Source organism: Sphaeramia orbicularis, chromosome 17 (genome assembly GCF_902148855.1).
Source record: "Sphaeramia orbicularis chromosome 17, fSphaOr1.1, whole genome shotgun sequence".
NCBI lineage: Eukaryota > Metazoa > Chordata > Actinopteri > Kurtiformes > Apogonidae > Sphaeramia > Sphaeramia orbicularis.
Window position 1 is genome coordinate 15,730,851 of NC_043973.1, and position 17,164 is coordinate 15,748,014.

The following is a 17,164-nucleotide window of genomic DNA, read 5'->3' on the forward strand; positions in this document are numbered from 1 at the left end:
TTTGTTTGTCTGTTTGTTTGTTTGTCTGTCCGTTAGTGTGCAACATAACTCAAAAAGTTATGGACAGATTTGGATGAAATTTTCAGGGTTTGTTGGAAATGGGATAAGGAAGGAAGAAATGATTAAATTTTGGTGGTGATCGGGGGTGGGGGGGCCCACGGGGGGGGCACAGACCAGAAAATTTCATCAAAATCTGTCCCTAACTTTTTGAGTTATGTTGCACACTAACGGACAGACAGACAGACAGACAAACAAACCCTGGCAAAAACATAACCTCCTTGGCGTGGGGGGGCCCACGGGGGGGGGGGGGGGGCACTGATCAGCCTTGGCGGAGGTCTGCACTCTCCGAGTGCTTCTAGTTCAGATTGCATTAGAATTTGAAGTACATGATTACCTCCGCCAAGGAGGTTATGTTTTGCCAGGGTTTGTTTGTCTGTTTGTCCGTCCGTTAGTGTGCAACATAACTCAAAAGTTATGGACAGATTTGGATGAAATTTTCAGGGTTTGTTGGAAATGGGATAAGGAAGAAATGATTAACTTTTTGGGGTGATTGGGGGTGGGGGGGCCCACTGATCAGCCTTGGCGGAGGTCTGCGCTCTCCGAGTGCTTCTAGTTGCTGAATATATTTACTTTTTTATATTACATTCCATCACTGATACAGAATGACAATTACAAATAACTAAACTTATGTTAAATATGAAAAGTGGTCATACATTCGAGGAATAATCATAAGATAAACTATACGTCAAGGGTAGCTTGACTGTCATCTTTATCTTACATTTCTCTACATCACACTCAAAGTTAATCCAGTTATTGGCAAATTGGGAAATGATTATTATAAGTGTTGTTCCAAGGAGTAATACAGGCTTTATCAAATAATTTATGGGAAAGGGATTAACTCAAAAACTAGCTTTGCTAATTTTAATGGTTTTCAACATGAAGAGCTTTAACTTGAGAATTTGCCAATATATAGCAACAGTAATTAAGGCTTATTTTGACAGATCGTTTTTATTAATGACATTTTATCTTAACATAACTTCGTTCAACCACAGAATGCATCAGTCTGCATATTTTAATGTTTACATCCAATGAAGACAGGGCATAGATAATAGGATGAAACTACAGAGATTTTCCTCTTTGGGAAAATCCCACTAGTTTGACAATGGCCAGTTTCTTGACCCCCACCCATTATGAATGCACATGGAAGGCTACACCCAGTATCACAAGTTAACAAGTTCTTCATATGGTGTCTCTGGGGATTTCAGAATCAGTTTCTGTACTTTGGGAAAATCTTCCAGGTGAACCACAAGTTTCCTCCAACAGAAATCTTCAGTGTGTGAGTGATTTTCGTCCCTTCAACATACGACGCAGAATCACTTCAATGCCACCTCGTGAGCTGAGCCTCTTGATCCAGCATGAGTCCTCTTGCGTTTAATGTTCTTGGGCTGATATTCCAAACCTCTTTTCCGTGTTCGTATTTGCTGGTATTGCCATGAATGCTGCTGGAAAATTCCTGAACCCTCAGCTCGTGAAGCAAGTGGTCCACATCTGGAAATCTGAGGAACTGAACACACTCTTGGCACAATCCAGCTGCTAAATGATCTGAGGTGAGAGGCACTGGTTACTGCAGGATTGCCTGTAGAGATACTGTTGAAAGAATACATAATATTTTCAAAATGTTAGAAAAAGATGTAAAGATGTTCTTATACATCTTAACGAGCTACTTAACAATATTGTGTTTCTGCAATTTAGAAGGTGCTGAAGGTTCAGCATGGAAGTGAATGATAGTAGATTTTTAACCATTACTTTGATTTATTTAATCATAGCAAGACTCCAAGTGAGATGATAGACTTTTTTTTTTTTTTATTAATTAAATTTTTTTTTTAATTGGCACAAGGCAAATTTACGGAACAAGAATGGCAAAAATGTTACAAAGAGAAATATAGAAATACATTTGGAGACATAGTGGAATGATTAACACAACTATTACAACTATCTGAAACAACAACAACAAAAAATTAAGACATTTGAATGTAATGAAATATGAAGCAGAAAGAAAAATAAATAACTAAATCAGACTGGACAATAGAGCACAAAGGACTAGGCAAGATATAATTAAAACAGCAAGGGCTTAGATAAACTAAAATAAAGTTTTCTGGCTTTTTTGACATATTTACAATATACTTAAGAGATTTGTAATACTTACTTAATTTAACTTATAAAAACAAGTTAAAGGAGGGGTTCGTATTTTTCCACTTACAAGAATGAATATGATATTTACCCAAAATAACAAAAAGGTTGAATGAGATTACACACGTATCATTGAGAGTGGGATTGTATGTACTTTGTATACAAGAATAATAGGAAATGTTAACACCGTTGAATCGTAGCCTTAATCATTCCTTCTAGGGTCTGCAAACCGAACACTATCGTGGAACTTGTATGTATATGTGTCCTATGTTAAATAGATTTAATTACAGTAATCAGCCATCACCGTCCAACCAGTTGGTGTGTGGTGACCTGTGTTACTAGCCACGCTGCTAATACGCTGCTAAGCTAGCCGGCTAGTTTTAACATCGCAGACAAGTAGCGCTGTGTTTGTCGCCTACAGAAAATTCAAATACGTTAACCCGTTACCTGCAGTATGGGCTGTTCCATAAAATCTGGACAAAGACGACCGTAAAATATTCATTTTGGGTTTATACAGCTTACACAGACATAGAGACACTGAATGTCACTGGTCTGTAGACCTACTGTATAAGGAGCAATATGATTGGCTCAGACCGTTCAGCCAATTGGAATCGTTGTAGCTAGCTCTAGCGTATTACAATATGCCCTTTTTTTTTTTTTTTTTTTTTTTTTTTTTTTAAACTTTATTTAAATACCAATTTACAAACTGTCAAACGTTTAACATATAACACAATACATACGATACAAGAAAATACAGATATAAAAACAAAATACAATCATAAAATCAATATGCATGAAATACATTTTCAATAATTCATATACAAAAAATAATAAATAAATAAATACATACATACACACATGCATACATGCATGCATGCATACATACATACATACATACACACACACACACACACACACACACACATACACACACACACACACACACACACACACACACACATACATACATACACACACACACACACACACACACACACACACACACACACACACACACACATACATAAATAATTTCTCACCTAAAATTTCATCAAATGTCAGAGGAACATTAAATAACTTTTCATAACTATCAAGGAATGTCTTTTTTTTTTTTTTTAATTATTATTATTAACAAGGGTTAATGATTTGTGAAGTGTATAAATTCAATTAAAAATGAGGAAAGGTTGGTTTGGAGGCTGAAAATTTTTGTTATAAATAAATATTTACCTATTAAAATAAAAAAATAACTAATATTGGAGACATTTGTCCTTATTTCATAATATATATAACCTCTTTCAGGGAAAAATAATATAACACGTTAACTTGGGTGAAGACATAAGAACACAGGTTAGACCAACACTGCTTTGTGATATTACATTAAAAAAACAAATGGTTTAAAGTTTCATCAGCATGTCCACAAAAAACACAGGAGTTATCCACATCCTTGAATTTTGAAATTAAAAAGTTGACAGAATATATCTTGTGAAGAATTTTGAAATGAATTTCTTTTACTTTGTTATGGATACAGTATTTGTGAGGTAAAAGCCATGCTTTTTCCCAGTCTATGTCCTCGAAATAAGAGTGCCAATAAAATTTTCCTCAAGGAGAAAACCTATTTTTATCTTGAAAAATTTTTCTTATATGTTTATTGTTACATTTCTTGTCTTGTATATTGATACCATTCAAAAGCAATACAGACAGGCCCACTGGCCTAATTTCTTGACAGAAGGATAAGTGAAAATATTCCCTTTTTGTGTCTGGCAGGTACTACTATGTTACGTTCCAAAAATATGGTCCTAGCACAGTATATTTTACGGACTACAAATTAGTAGTTGGGTAAATTTTCGGTATTATGGACATGGTTTGAGACTAATTACAAACAACGACCCAAAGACAGGAGGGATTTTAATTTTATGCTGGTGAAAGTAGAGTCGCCTGAAAGGTAAACATCAGGGTATACAATGCTCATATACCAGATTAATCATTTCCTCTTTGTTGATTAGCTTATCTCTAAATGAACTTATCTAAAACCATTTGCACCATCTGTTTCCCTCATGCATCTACAGTAATAACTGGCTGTAGTGGCAAAAAACTCTACACTGAGACGTCCTCAAAGTAGATTCAGAGAACTGCTTAGTAACAGCCTACATCCACAGCAGCTGCGGAGGCACAGTAGCCTATATATTCACTTTGAGTCATTTAACCACCTGATGAGTGGAGGCAATCTCATTTAAGTTCAGCTCTGTTTTACTGCCTTCCACCTCATGTGTAGGCAGCAGAAGAAATTATTACACAGTCCTACGAATGATCTGTTTTGGGCAACTACACATTTACTGCCTTAAACATTATGGAAAGATGTTTGGCATCATGTAATCTCATTTGATAATTAACAGTATTTGATAATTAACAGTATTTTTAATGTGTCCGTAACTAAATAATATGAGATTTATTTATTTATTTGAGTTGAGTTTATTTCAGACACAGACATAATACAAACATATGGAAATAAAACAACAACAACAACCACAATAATAATACTATCAATAATAATAATAATAAAATAATAATAATAATATAATAATACATAATAATAAACAATACACAACTAAAAAATCTGATAATAGAAAAAATAACTGTTGTGCCTGAAAGGGAGTAGGAAGAAGCCACTGCTTATCCAGTCCAACCCCCTGATTCTAGTCCTCAGACTGTTAGTGCTTAACCCTTTTATGCATGAATTATGAGAACCTTAATCAAGATTTTTTTTTTCCCTGAATGTTTTTATTCCTCTTTAGGTATTTTTTTATGAAGCTATTTTCCATAGAGTTGCAAAAACGTCCACTAAACTGGACACCAAAGAAAGCAAAGAAAACAAGTATTTACTGATATACTGTGTGAAAACTATGAAATAAGAACATTTTATTGCTGTTAATCTGATGTTTTCTCATATTTTAACAAACTCTAATACCAGTCATTACTCACTTCATGAAGATAATATGCAAAAAAAAAAAAATCTTTCTGTTAATTACAGTCCAATAACGGTAACAAGCAATTGATTTACACTCAAACATGTTAGATCAGGTTTATCAAGAACAGCAAAGTTCCAGTAATGTTATCAGTTGTAGTGTATGGGATGATGCATGTGTTGGCAGATATGAAACTAAAACAAAACCCATGAATATACAAGAGAACAGCTGGAGAATAATTGTCTACTGTAGTGACCACTATGCATGAAAGGGTTAATCACTTGATATGTAACATAAGATCATGATTATCCATAAACACACCCCTACAAACCTGTACACTCATACAGTCACATATACATACACACCAGTTTATCTCAACAGCTGTACACCAACACACGTCTGCACCCCCATGTACATACACACACACACACACACACCATATAACATAACAACCTGACAATCCAAATAATGATCACACCCTCCTTGAGCCAGATATTGTGAAAAAAAAACCCATTTATTTGTACATCTTTTTGAATTTCTGAATGTTTGGACACTGCTTGAGCTCTACCCCCAACCCATTCCAAAGCTTGACCCCACACACTGATACACACAACAACTTTCCTAGTGGTCCTGACTGCTGGGACTTTGAAATTCCCATATCCCCTCAAGTTACAGCCCCCCTTACTATGGGCAAATAAAAAATAAGAAAGCAATGTTGCATAATCCTTTAACCCATTCATGCACAAATTATGAGAACCTTAATCAAATTTTTTTTTCTGAGTGTTTTTATTCCTCTTTAGGCATGAAAAAAAACAATGTGATTGAAAATTTTCTTCTGAAAAATACATTTAAAAAAAAATAAAATAAAAATAATAAAAAAATAAATAAAAAAAATATGCATTTGAAAAAATAATAATGAAGAAAAAAATCTTATGAACCTATTTTTCATGAAGTTGCAAAAATGTCCCCTCAGCTGAACACCACATGTTTAATTTTTGACACACAGAAACATGTATTTACTGATAAATTGTGAGAAAACTATGAGGAGGGCTTATGATTCTGGGGGTTTATGTTCAGTAGAGATCTACATAATGTTACCGATTCATGTCAGAAAAGATATGTAGTGTCTTAAAACTTTAATAAAGATATGTGTAAAAAAAATAAAAAATAAAAAATAAAAAATCCATGAATACACAGGAGAACAGCTGTAGAATAGCTGTCCACTGTAGTGACCAGTGTGCATGAAAGGGTTAAATTACTAACTGTAGAGGTTTGAATGTACAGTTAAAATGTGTGTGTGACAGTAAAGCATGGTCATCATTGAACAAATGATGGTCGCTGGTCAAGATTGTACCAAAACAAGATAAACTGTGACACTGTGTGAGAGCCTGATTCAGTCACAATACAATAGTCTGTTCTATGAGTGAGGATTTGAATGCAGCCCAAACTATAAAGAAATGATTTGCAATAGTCCCACGTGTCACTGATTGATTGATTTCTAAAATGTATTTATTATAATGGTTGTCAGGAATATTTAGGCCTGAAGCAGTAATTATTATTTACACCAGCAGCCAACACAAACACATAGTGGCTGCATGCTCTCCGCCCCATTCACGTCACAGCTGGGCTTTTCAGTGACAGGCACCGGGCTACCCCTGTTGTACCAGTTTGTTATGATGAGTCCAAAGACAAGAATCAACACTTTTTAACCCTTTCATACACGAATTATGAGAACCTTAATCAAGATTTTTTTTCCTGAGTGTTTTTATTCTTCTTTAGGCATGAAAAAAAACAATGTAATTGATTCTTTTTTTTTTTTTTTTTTTTTTTTTTTAATAAACCTTTTTTTTTTTTGAAGGTAGAAGGAGGACACGTATGGAATTACAGGGTGGGGAAGCAAAATTTACAATATTTTGAGGCAGGGATTGAAAGACAGTTTATGACCAATTAGTTTATTGAAAGTCATGAGAATTTATTTGCCACAAGAAAATTTACATAACAGAAAATGTTTTTATTCTATGTGTCCTCCTTCTTTCTCAATAACTGCCTTCACACGCTTCCTGAAACTTGTGCAAGTGTTCCTCAAATATTGGGTGACAACTTCTCCCATTCTTCTTTAATAGTATCTTCCAGACTTTCTCGTAATAGTTTTGCTCATTAGTCATTCTCTTCTTACATTATAAACAGTCTTTATGGACACTCCAACTATTTTGAAATCTCCTTTGGTGTGACGAGTGCATTCAGCAAATCACACACTCTTTGACGTTTGCTTTCCTGATTACTCATATGGGCAAAAATTTCTGAAAAGGTATGGATAATAGTGTTAGGTATGATTATGACATCAACATATGTTTGGTTTCAAACAATTGACGTAGTGCCTGCTGAGAAAAAACAACTAAATGTTCATTGTAAATTTTGCTTCCCCACCCTGTATGTGCTCAAAATCTCTAATTGTGTGCTCAGAATCTATCATTGCTCTCTCAAGAAACTGGCACAAATATAATTCTATAGACACATAGAATAAAAACATTTCTATTATGTACATTTTCTTGTGGCAAATAAATTCTCATGACTTTCAATAAACTAATTGGTCATACACTGTCTTTCAATCCCTGCCTCAAAATATTGTAAATTTTGCTTCCCCACCCTGTAGTTGTTGTTAGAGCTTTTCCCATTGCTGTTGGAATATTTAAAAAAAATCAGGTGCAGAAAACAGGATGATTTCTATGTAATTATGAGTTGGTCTTTTCAGAGGAAATAATTTAATCGTTTGTGACAGTCTCCTCTCATGCACGCCTTTTGCTGTTCTCTCAGCCTTAGCAACAGGGAAACAAGGCTCTCTTATTGGCTTCCTCTCTCCATTCAGCTGTCTTCTATTCGCCCTCCTCACTGCCACTCAGAAGGGATGCCTGAAGACTGCTGTGGATGCTGCGGATACAAGGGCAGCAGGGCTGGGTAGGGTCTGGGCCGAGTGCGCAGTGGATGCTGAGAGAGAGAGAAAAAAAAAAAAAAAAAAACACACTGCAGCTTCTTGTCGAAATGGGTATCATTTTGAGATGCAACTGGCACACTTTTACGGATGCATGCTTTATACTGAATTCAAGACACTCCTCGCGTTGTAATGAGGGCCATAAGATGTTTTTTTTCAAATGTCTAGGCTTAGGTAAATTGTTGCAATAAATAAATGCAACGTTTTTTGTCAATTCTCGGCTGTCCTTTTTGGTGCCGATTTATAATCACCCTAATCCTCACAAATCCTTCAGGTAAGGAATCCATTTTTATTACATTATGTCGTCTAATTAGTTAGTGTTTATGGTGCATCTTCTTTCTAGTCATCAGCATCAGTAGTGCAAGAGCTGCATGCGTCTGCAGTGTTGTCAGCGCAAAAATAATAGATGTGTCAATAATAGACGCTCAGCAATGTGGCCTTTTGCAAAAACATCTAAGGATTTTATTTTATTTTTTTTAATTTATTCATCACAATTACCATGCTTTGTTTTTATTATCATCCTTACTATTATTTTGTCTTTATATTATGCATTCCAGTTATTGAATTCCGCAGCCGATTATTGCGGTTAATGGTTTAAGGGATCGAGGTCATAGGCCTGTTGAACCAGTGAACTATAAGACAGTAGCACAATGTTGTATTTTTATTTTACTAAATAGACAGTAGGCCGTAGTGTTTTTGCAATCATGCATTCTGCAGATCGTGTCATATTGCGCACTATATTGTAGTATGCAAAAACAGCAGCGCATCATGTACCAAATGTGTGCGTTATTGTAAGATTTGGCAGACATGTCAACCTATTTATCCTGCAGTGCAGACAAAAAAATCAACATGGCTGAGTAACCATCAACCCACAACTCAATCCATCACAAGTGGAACAAAAAGGAGACAGGAAAAGCAGTGCAGTCAGCAGTATGTTGTGGATGTGTATGCCAGGGTCATTCTACAACAAGGTTGAATGATATCCGCTCTGCTGTCTGGATCCTTCTCAGCTTTGTTACCTGTAGTAGCATCATTAGCTGGTAATAAATCATTATTACACAATCCATTCAAATCAGCATAATCTCACAGAAGTAGACTGATTAGCTTTTGTTTATGTTTTTTTTAGGAGAACAGGGCTGTCAGGAAGCATTCATTGTCTTTGTGGGTGAAACCAAGAGAGCACCTGATGCACTGACCTTCAGACCGACAACACACAGACACAGATGCAGACACACACACACACCACACACACACACACACACACACACACACACATAACCCTTTCAGTGCAGAGGCAGATACTAGGTAAACAGCTCCATTCTGCTTTTATTGTACAACCAGATAAGTGCTGTGCATAGTCTGCTCCAGCAGCTGTCATGAATTTATTATAATGATGTTTGCAAAACTGATGTAAAATATTAATCAGCATCTGAAGCTGTTTAGAAGAAAATAGCAAACAATGATATGGTATTTTTATTATTGTTACGTAGGACTGATTCACTGGTCAACAACAAATTTATTGTTTAAGTTTTTTGAGCTGATTTAGGATCATTTTGGTGTGCTGAATCCAAAAATCACATTATTTTGCTCAATCAGGTCAACTTCCTGAACTATGCTACATATTTGCTTTTTAACATTTTTGCTTACATTTATGGGCATTTTCACATCATATGATACAAAATCTTTCATATTTCTTGCAATAAACGAGTTCTGAAGATTTTACTTTTGCCAATTTATGATTAATGTTTTTTTTTTAAAATTACAGGTGAATGAAATGGCTTCGACTAGAAGATCTTGCAAAAATAAGCCTGACGTATTCTGCTACATCTGCGGTGAACACACCATTGTAACCTAACAGAAATCCTGTTAGAAAATGATTTTCTTTCTCTTAAAAACCTATTTTGGGTGAGAACTATATAAAAAATCAACTGATGAAGTCACAAAAATGTCATCAATTTTGTGAGAAGATCAAATTTTTCAAATCAAATTAACAAAAAAACCTGACCTGATTGAGAAAAACAGATGTCATTTTTGGATTTAGTGGTGCTAAATGGTCCTAATTCAGTTTGAACAAAACCTAGACAACTTGCAAAAAAATTTTTTTTGTACCCAGTGTTATATATCTGACATAATAGAACACAAGTGTTTGGCCCGGGGGCCAAATCTGGCCCGCCCAAAGGTTTCCATTCCAGCCCATGGGATGAAATTGCAAAAATGAACTTGAACAGTCAAAGTTGTCCAAATCATTTTGGTTCAGGTTCCACATACAGACCGATGTGATCTACAGTAAAAATAACACAATAACCATAAATAATGGACAATGACAAATTTTCTTGGAAAAAATTTAAGTGAAAAAAACAACATTACACTGTGAAACTATTAACATTTTACCAAACTATTCTTTCACAATAAAATGTAAATAAATACATAAATAAAAACAAAACATGAACAACTCAAAATGTGCAATTTTAACACATTTTGCTGTTACTAAATGTTTTGTGCATTTATGGATCCACTGTGATCGTAGTTGTGTTAATAATAAGAGATGGAATATTGTAGAAACTGTTCAAACTTTTAGTTCCAAACTCCAAAATTTTAACAATATTCTGCCTGTTACCAAATGTTTATGTAACATTGTGTGTAATGTACATGCATAAATAATAAGTCGAGGCATAATATTGTAAAAATTGCACTAGTTTTTTCAAATAACATTTCTGTTTTTTTCAGGTTATTCACATCTTTTTTGTAAAATGTGAATATTTTCATAATTTAATTGAGGTTTTTTTGTACTAAAACAAAAAGAAAAACTTGGATTTTGACATTATTATAGGTTATTAAGTCATTATTTTACTGATCTGGCCAACTTGAGATCAAATTGGGCTAAATATGGCCTCTGAACCAAAATGAGTAGACACCCCTGTAATAGAATATTAGACATCAGCCGTAGTAGACAGTCAGACATGCAGAATCCTTTCATTTCTTAAACAAGGAAATAACAGAGCTGTACCATGTAAACAGGATTCTGCACATCTCAGATTCCTAGAAGTAGTCACAGTGTTTATTAGAAAAATGAGTGACCAATGTTGCTTCATTGGGAACTCTGCCCAAAATCTACTGTAGTTCCAGTGAGGCTCTGTTTCTGCATCTCCATTACAAACCGTATAGCTTGGGGAACTGTTTCTCAGACACGCATATCTTGGACATAGTCATGCTGTATGACTGGTGTTTTCTATTTTTGTATATCCTGATTTTGACCGTTGTGAACAGGACAGATTATTTTATAGCAAAGTCTCGGACAGTGTGAAAACAGTCTTCTCTGACATTTGACTGAAGTACGGAACAAGTGTAGGAGTGTTTGTACCGTTTTGGAATCTGTTGTTTGAATGTTCAGCTGCTTTTTTCAGGTGAGTGTATTTACAAAGACCACTAAAGGAGTCCAGGAGACCAGCTATAAAGACTTTAAAATGGTGTATGGTTTGGAGTCTGTGAAACAAACTTTAGAAAGGCTTTTTATTGCTTGTTTTTCTCTAATCATCGCTGCATGAGAAGTGTGAAGGGAATAAAGAATACCATATCATTGTAACTGTGTTGCTAGGAAACAGCTTGGGCTAAATTTTATAGGAACCAAGCTGACATCCATTTGTTCCTGTGGAGCTGGTGACATTGCAAAACGCTCTGTGACAGGAAATAAACGTGGTTCTTTCAATTATTCCTGCGTATGAACCTGTTAAATGCAAAAAAAAGACAAAGAATCCAGGCAAATCTCTCACTAGAGTGGGAAGGTTACCCATAAAACACAATTGTTTACAGATTGGTTACCAGTAAATATTTAATAACTGAACATATGGGCAATAAAGCTGAAAAATGTATATATAAATTCATATAAGACTACACCTGCCCGGTTAGTGTTCCAATGATATATAATTAGTGTGTAATCATCTTAGCAGCACTCAACATGCTGTCAACTTGTTGTGTTATTAAACTGTTAATGTTATAATGTATTTAATGTAAAATGTTGGGATTTAGGAGATCTAATTGGTCAAATGCCATAGAACACAGGTATCAAACATGTGGCCCGGGGGCCAAATCTGGCCCAACAAGGTTCCATTCTGGCCCGCAGGATGAAAGTGCAAAAATGAACCTGAACAGTCCAGGTTGTCAAATCACTTTGGTTCAGGTTCCACATACAGAACCAATGAGATCTACAGTAAAAATAACAACACAATAACCCATAAATAATGACAACTACAAATTTTCTTTGTGAAAAATTATGGTGGAAAAAATCTAAGTGAACAAAAAAACCCAAAACATTACACTGTGAAAACTATTTATATTTACAAAACTATTCTTTCACAATAAAATGCAAATAAATACATAAATAAAAACACACAATGATTACCAGAAATGTGCAATTTTAACCATATTCTGCCTGTTATTAAATGTTTGGGCATTTATAGATCACTGTGATCTGTATGTAAGAGATGGAATATTGTAGAAATTGTTCAAATTTTAGTTCCAAACTCCAAAACTTTAGTAATATTCTGACTGTTACCAATGTTTATGTAACACTGTGTAATGTACATGTATTAATAATAAGTCGAGGCATAATTTTGTTTAAAATTGCACTAATTTTTCAAACTGAAATTTGTTTTTTCATGTTATTCACATCTTTTTTGTAAAATGTAAATATTTTCTTAATTTAATTGTTTTTTGGGGGGTTTTTTTTTTTGGACTAAAACAAAAAGAAAACTTGGATTTGTCATATTTATAGGTTATTAAGTCATTATTTTATGGTCTGGCCCGCTTGAGATCAAATTGGGCTAAGTTGGCCCCTGAACCAAAATGAGTTTGACACCCCTGCAATATAATATTCATAAGTATATATTAAAAATCATCAACTTATATTTATAGAGGGAAGTTAGACATTAGTCATTCTCTGCTGCCCATGTTCGAAGTAGGTCCTTTTTTTTTTTAAATTTTATGTACAACCATCCCTCTTTGCCAGAGTTATTATCCCCTGAACTCAAAGGCCCAGAAGAGAAAACCAATACCAGCTCTAACTGACTTTTCATTTTTTTAGTGGGCCACCGTAGTGGAGAGGAGTTGAAGGCTAGTCACTGAACCTCTTATAATAATAATAATAATAATAATCATACTAATAATAATAATAATAATAATAATAAATAATAATAGTATTGTATTATATTGTCTTTATTCTCGAACATGCAAAAAAATAAAATAAACTAAAAACAAAATAAAACATTCAAATAGACAGAATCTATCTCCAAGCACATACCAGTTGAATATGCATGATCAAAAAGGAGTAGGAAGAAGTATAAAGTTATAATCCTACCCCCTCAGTGCTTTTCACCTTTAACACTAACTTGATACAAGAATCAAACAAAACTATTTTCCTAATTTTAGCATCAAACCACAACAAATACATAATGCAGTAACTGAATTACACCCAACAATATGATCATGGCATACAGTCATACAAACAGACTCAACAATTCAACCATTCTCTTCAATAATTACAGCAGATTTATCAGTACAACATCATCCATAACAAACAGGCCTCATTGTCATTCTTAAATACTGTACCTCTCAAGAATAATTTTTTTAAATATTTTTTTTAAACTGAATTACGTTTGATATTTGTTTTATCTCCACACAATTTGTTCCACAATTTTACTCCACAGATGGTGATACAGAAACTTTTTGACGTAGTGCATACTTATGAATCTTTAAATTTAACGTTCCCCTTAAATCATAGCCTCCCTCTCTTTCACAAAACATTTCTTGAATATTGCCTGGCAGTAAGTTATTCTTTGCTTCATATTATTTGAATAGTTTTGAATTCCACAAGGTCAATGAGTTTTAAAGTTTTAGAATGGAAAAATAGTGGATTTGTGTGTTCATGAAAACCAACATTGTGAACGATTCTTATAGCTCTTTTTTGCAGTAGAAAAAGTCTAATAATAATAATAATAATAATAATAATGAATTAGGTTTCTACAGTGCTTTTCAAGGCACCCAAAGCGCTTCACATTGTTGATTCACTCTCACATTCTCACTCTTGTGGTGGTAAACTACATTTGTAGCCACCGAACATTCATACACTAGTGTGACTGACACTGGAGGGAAGGTGGGTGAAGGCATGACTATAGCGGGATTCAAACCACGAACCCTTAGTTATCGGACGACCTGCTCTACCTCCTGAGCCATGGCCACCCCACTATTATGTATTTTTTTTCCCTCTGTAACTGTAATAGATTATGTTACATTTATTTTGTAATTTTTCTGTAACTAATCCATGCCTATGCTTATGCTGATACTGAAGTATTCCAGTCTGTGAATCTGACCAATGACAGGCTTTATTGCACAGGTGTCAAACATGCGGCCCGGGGGCCAAATCCGGCCCGCCAAAGGGTCCAGTCCGGCCCTTGGGATGAATTTGTGAAATGCAAAAATAAGATATTAACAATCCTTTTAGTTCAGGTTCCAAAATTCAGACCAATTCAATCTCAAGTGGGCAGGATTCAGTAAAATACTATCATAATAACATAAAAACAATGACAACTCCAAATTTTTCTGTTTGTAAATGTACATATTTTCATGTTTTTCCACAAAAAAGTATAATTTTGCAAAAAATGTGAATAACCTGAATAAATATGAACAACTTGAAATGTCTTAAGAGAAGAATGTACAATTTTAACACGATGTTTTGCGTATTTGTAGATCCACTGTGACCTGTAAGTTATAATGTATATGTGTAAATAATAAACTTAGGCAGAATAGTGTTAAAATTACACTTATCTTTTCAGTTTGTTCATGTTATTCACATCTTTTGAAAGGATAGTTTGTAGATGTAAACCTTTTCATAATGTAAATTTACTTTTTTCGCTCTAAACATAGAGAAAAGTTTGGAATTGACATTATTTATGTATTATTCTGTTATTATTTTACTGGTTCGGCCCACTGCAGATCAGATTTTGCCAAATGTGGCCCCTGAACTAAAATGAGTTTGACACCCCTGCTTTTTTGTATGTGTGTTTGTACAGTTAAGCACCATGCTGACCAGTATCACTGAGGGGATCCTGTGCTGTCTGACTGGGAAGGCTGCCAGCCTGGTCTTACCCTGGAGTCATCAGAACCCTCTGACGGGTTTGAGTTTGTGGAGGTGAAACCTGGGAGAGTTTTGAGAGTGCGACATATCATCCCTGAACGTCCGCCTGTAGTGACTGAAGACCAGACTCCAGACACGGAGGCGGCAGATGACCAATGTGATGACGGCTCTCCTGAGGATTCTAATACTGAGGCCAAAACAAGCAGCAGCGTCCACTGCAAGAGGAAGATCACCGACTACCGCAATGGCCAGCTGGTGATTGAGAATCTCGGAGATGTTTTGCACTCTGAGATCCTGCAGTGTCAGGATGGGGATCTGGAGCCCTGCAGTACTGTAGAGGTGGAGCTGGCTGACTACAAAGAAATGGCCTCTTCTCCAGACCCCAACCCTGTTCCTCCGCCAGTTCCCCCACCTCCTGGAGAACAGAAACCTGCTCCACCTCCTCGCCGGCGCCGCCGCAAGCCTAAGCGCACTGTTTTAATAGACTCCAAGAGGGTGATTTCAAGCTGCAAAGGTACACACTCAGATGTAGCGCTGTTCTTTGTGCATGGTGTAGGAGGCTCTCTGGACATTTGGAGCAGCCAACTGGACTTCTTCTCTCGGTTGGGCTACGAGGTGATCGCACCAGACCTCGCAGGACATGGAGCGAGCACTGCCCCACAGATTGCAGCAGCATACACTTTTTATGCCCTGGCAGAGGATCTACGTGCCATCTTTAAGAGATATGCCCGCAAACGCAACATTCTTATCGGCCACTCATATGGGTAAGTGTTTAAGAGACAGATTAGGGCAGTGTTTTTCAACCTTGGGGTCAGGACCCAACGTGGGGTCACCTGGAATTCAAATGAGGTCGCCTGAAATTTCTAGTAATTGATAAAAAATTAAGACTTACTAATAAAAATTACATTATATAGCCTAAATGTTCCAAAAAATTAACATTTATTTGCAACATATTATAGCAAACTATTACAAGATCAAAACAAATTAATTTTAGCCAAAAAAAAAAAAAGTCTCTGTTTTGAATGGGGTTGCCTGAAATTTCAAATAATTTATAAAAAAAAAAAAAAATTAAAACTTACTAATAAAAATGTACGTTATGTAGTCTAAATGTTGCTTAAGATTCATGTTTATTTGCAACATATTATAGCAAACTATTAAACAATCAAAAACAAATTAATTTTAGCCAAAAAAAATGTCTCTGTTTTGAATGTCTGGGGTCACCTGAAATTTCTAATAATTTATAAAAAAAAATTAAAAATTAAAACACACTGATAAAAATTTACATTATATAGCCTAAATGTTGCCTAAAATTAATGTTTATTTGCAACATAGTATAGCAAACTATTACATGATCAAAAATAAATGAATTTCAGCCAAATAAAATGTCTCCATTTTGAATATCTGGGGTCGCCTGAAATTTCTAATAATTTATAAAAGAAAAATAAAAAATTAAAACTTACTAATAAAAATTTACATTATATAGCCTAAATGTTTCCTAAAATTAACATTTATTAGCAGCATATTATAGCATACTATTACATGATCAAAAACAAATTAATTTTAGCCAAACAAAATGTCTCTGTTTTGAATATCTGGGGTCGCCTGAAATTTCTAATAATTTATTAAATAAATAAATAAATAAATAAAACTTACTAATAAAAATGTACATTATATAGCCTAAATGTTTCCTAAAATTAACATTTATTAGCAGCATATTATAGCATACTATTACATGATCAAAAACAAATTAATTTTAGCCAAAAAAAATGTCTCTGTTTTGAATATCTGGGGTCGCCTGAAATTTCTAATAATTTATTAAATAAATAAATAAATAAATAAAACTTACTAATAAAAATGTACATTATATAGCCTAAATGTTTCCTAAAATTAACA

General features: G+C 34.7%; 2 pseudogenes; both read left to right on the forward strand.

The window, feature by feature from the left end:
* The first annotated feature begins 9,430 nt into the window (after positions 1–9,430).
* On the forward strand, positions 9,431–16,039 carry LOC115436782 (protein ABHD8-like; annotated as a pseudogene).
* Positions 16,040–16,343: 304 nt separating this feature from the next.
* LOC115436887 (anoctamin-8-like) overlaps positions 16,344–17,164 on the forward strand; it is an 18,381-nt pseudogene continuing 17,560 nt past the window's right edge.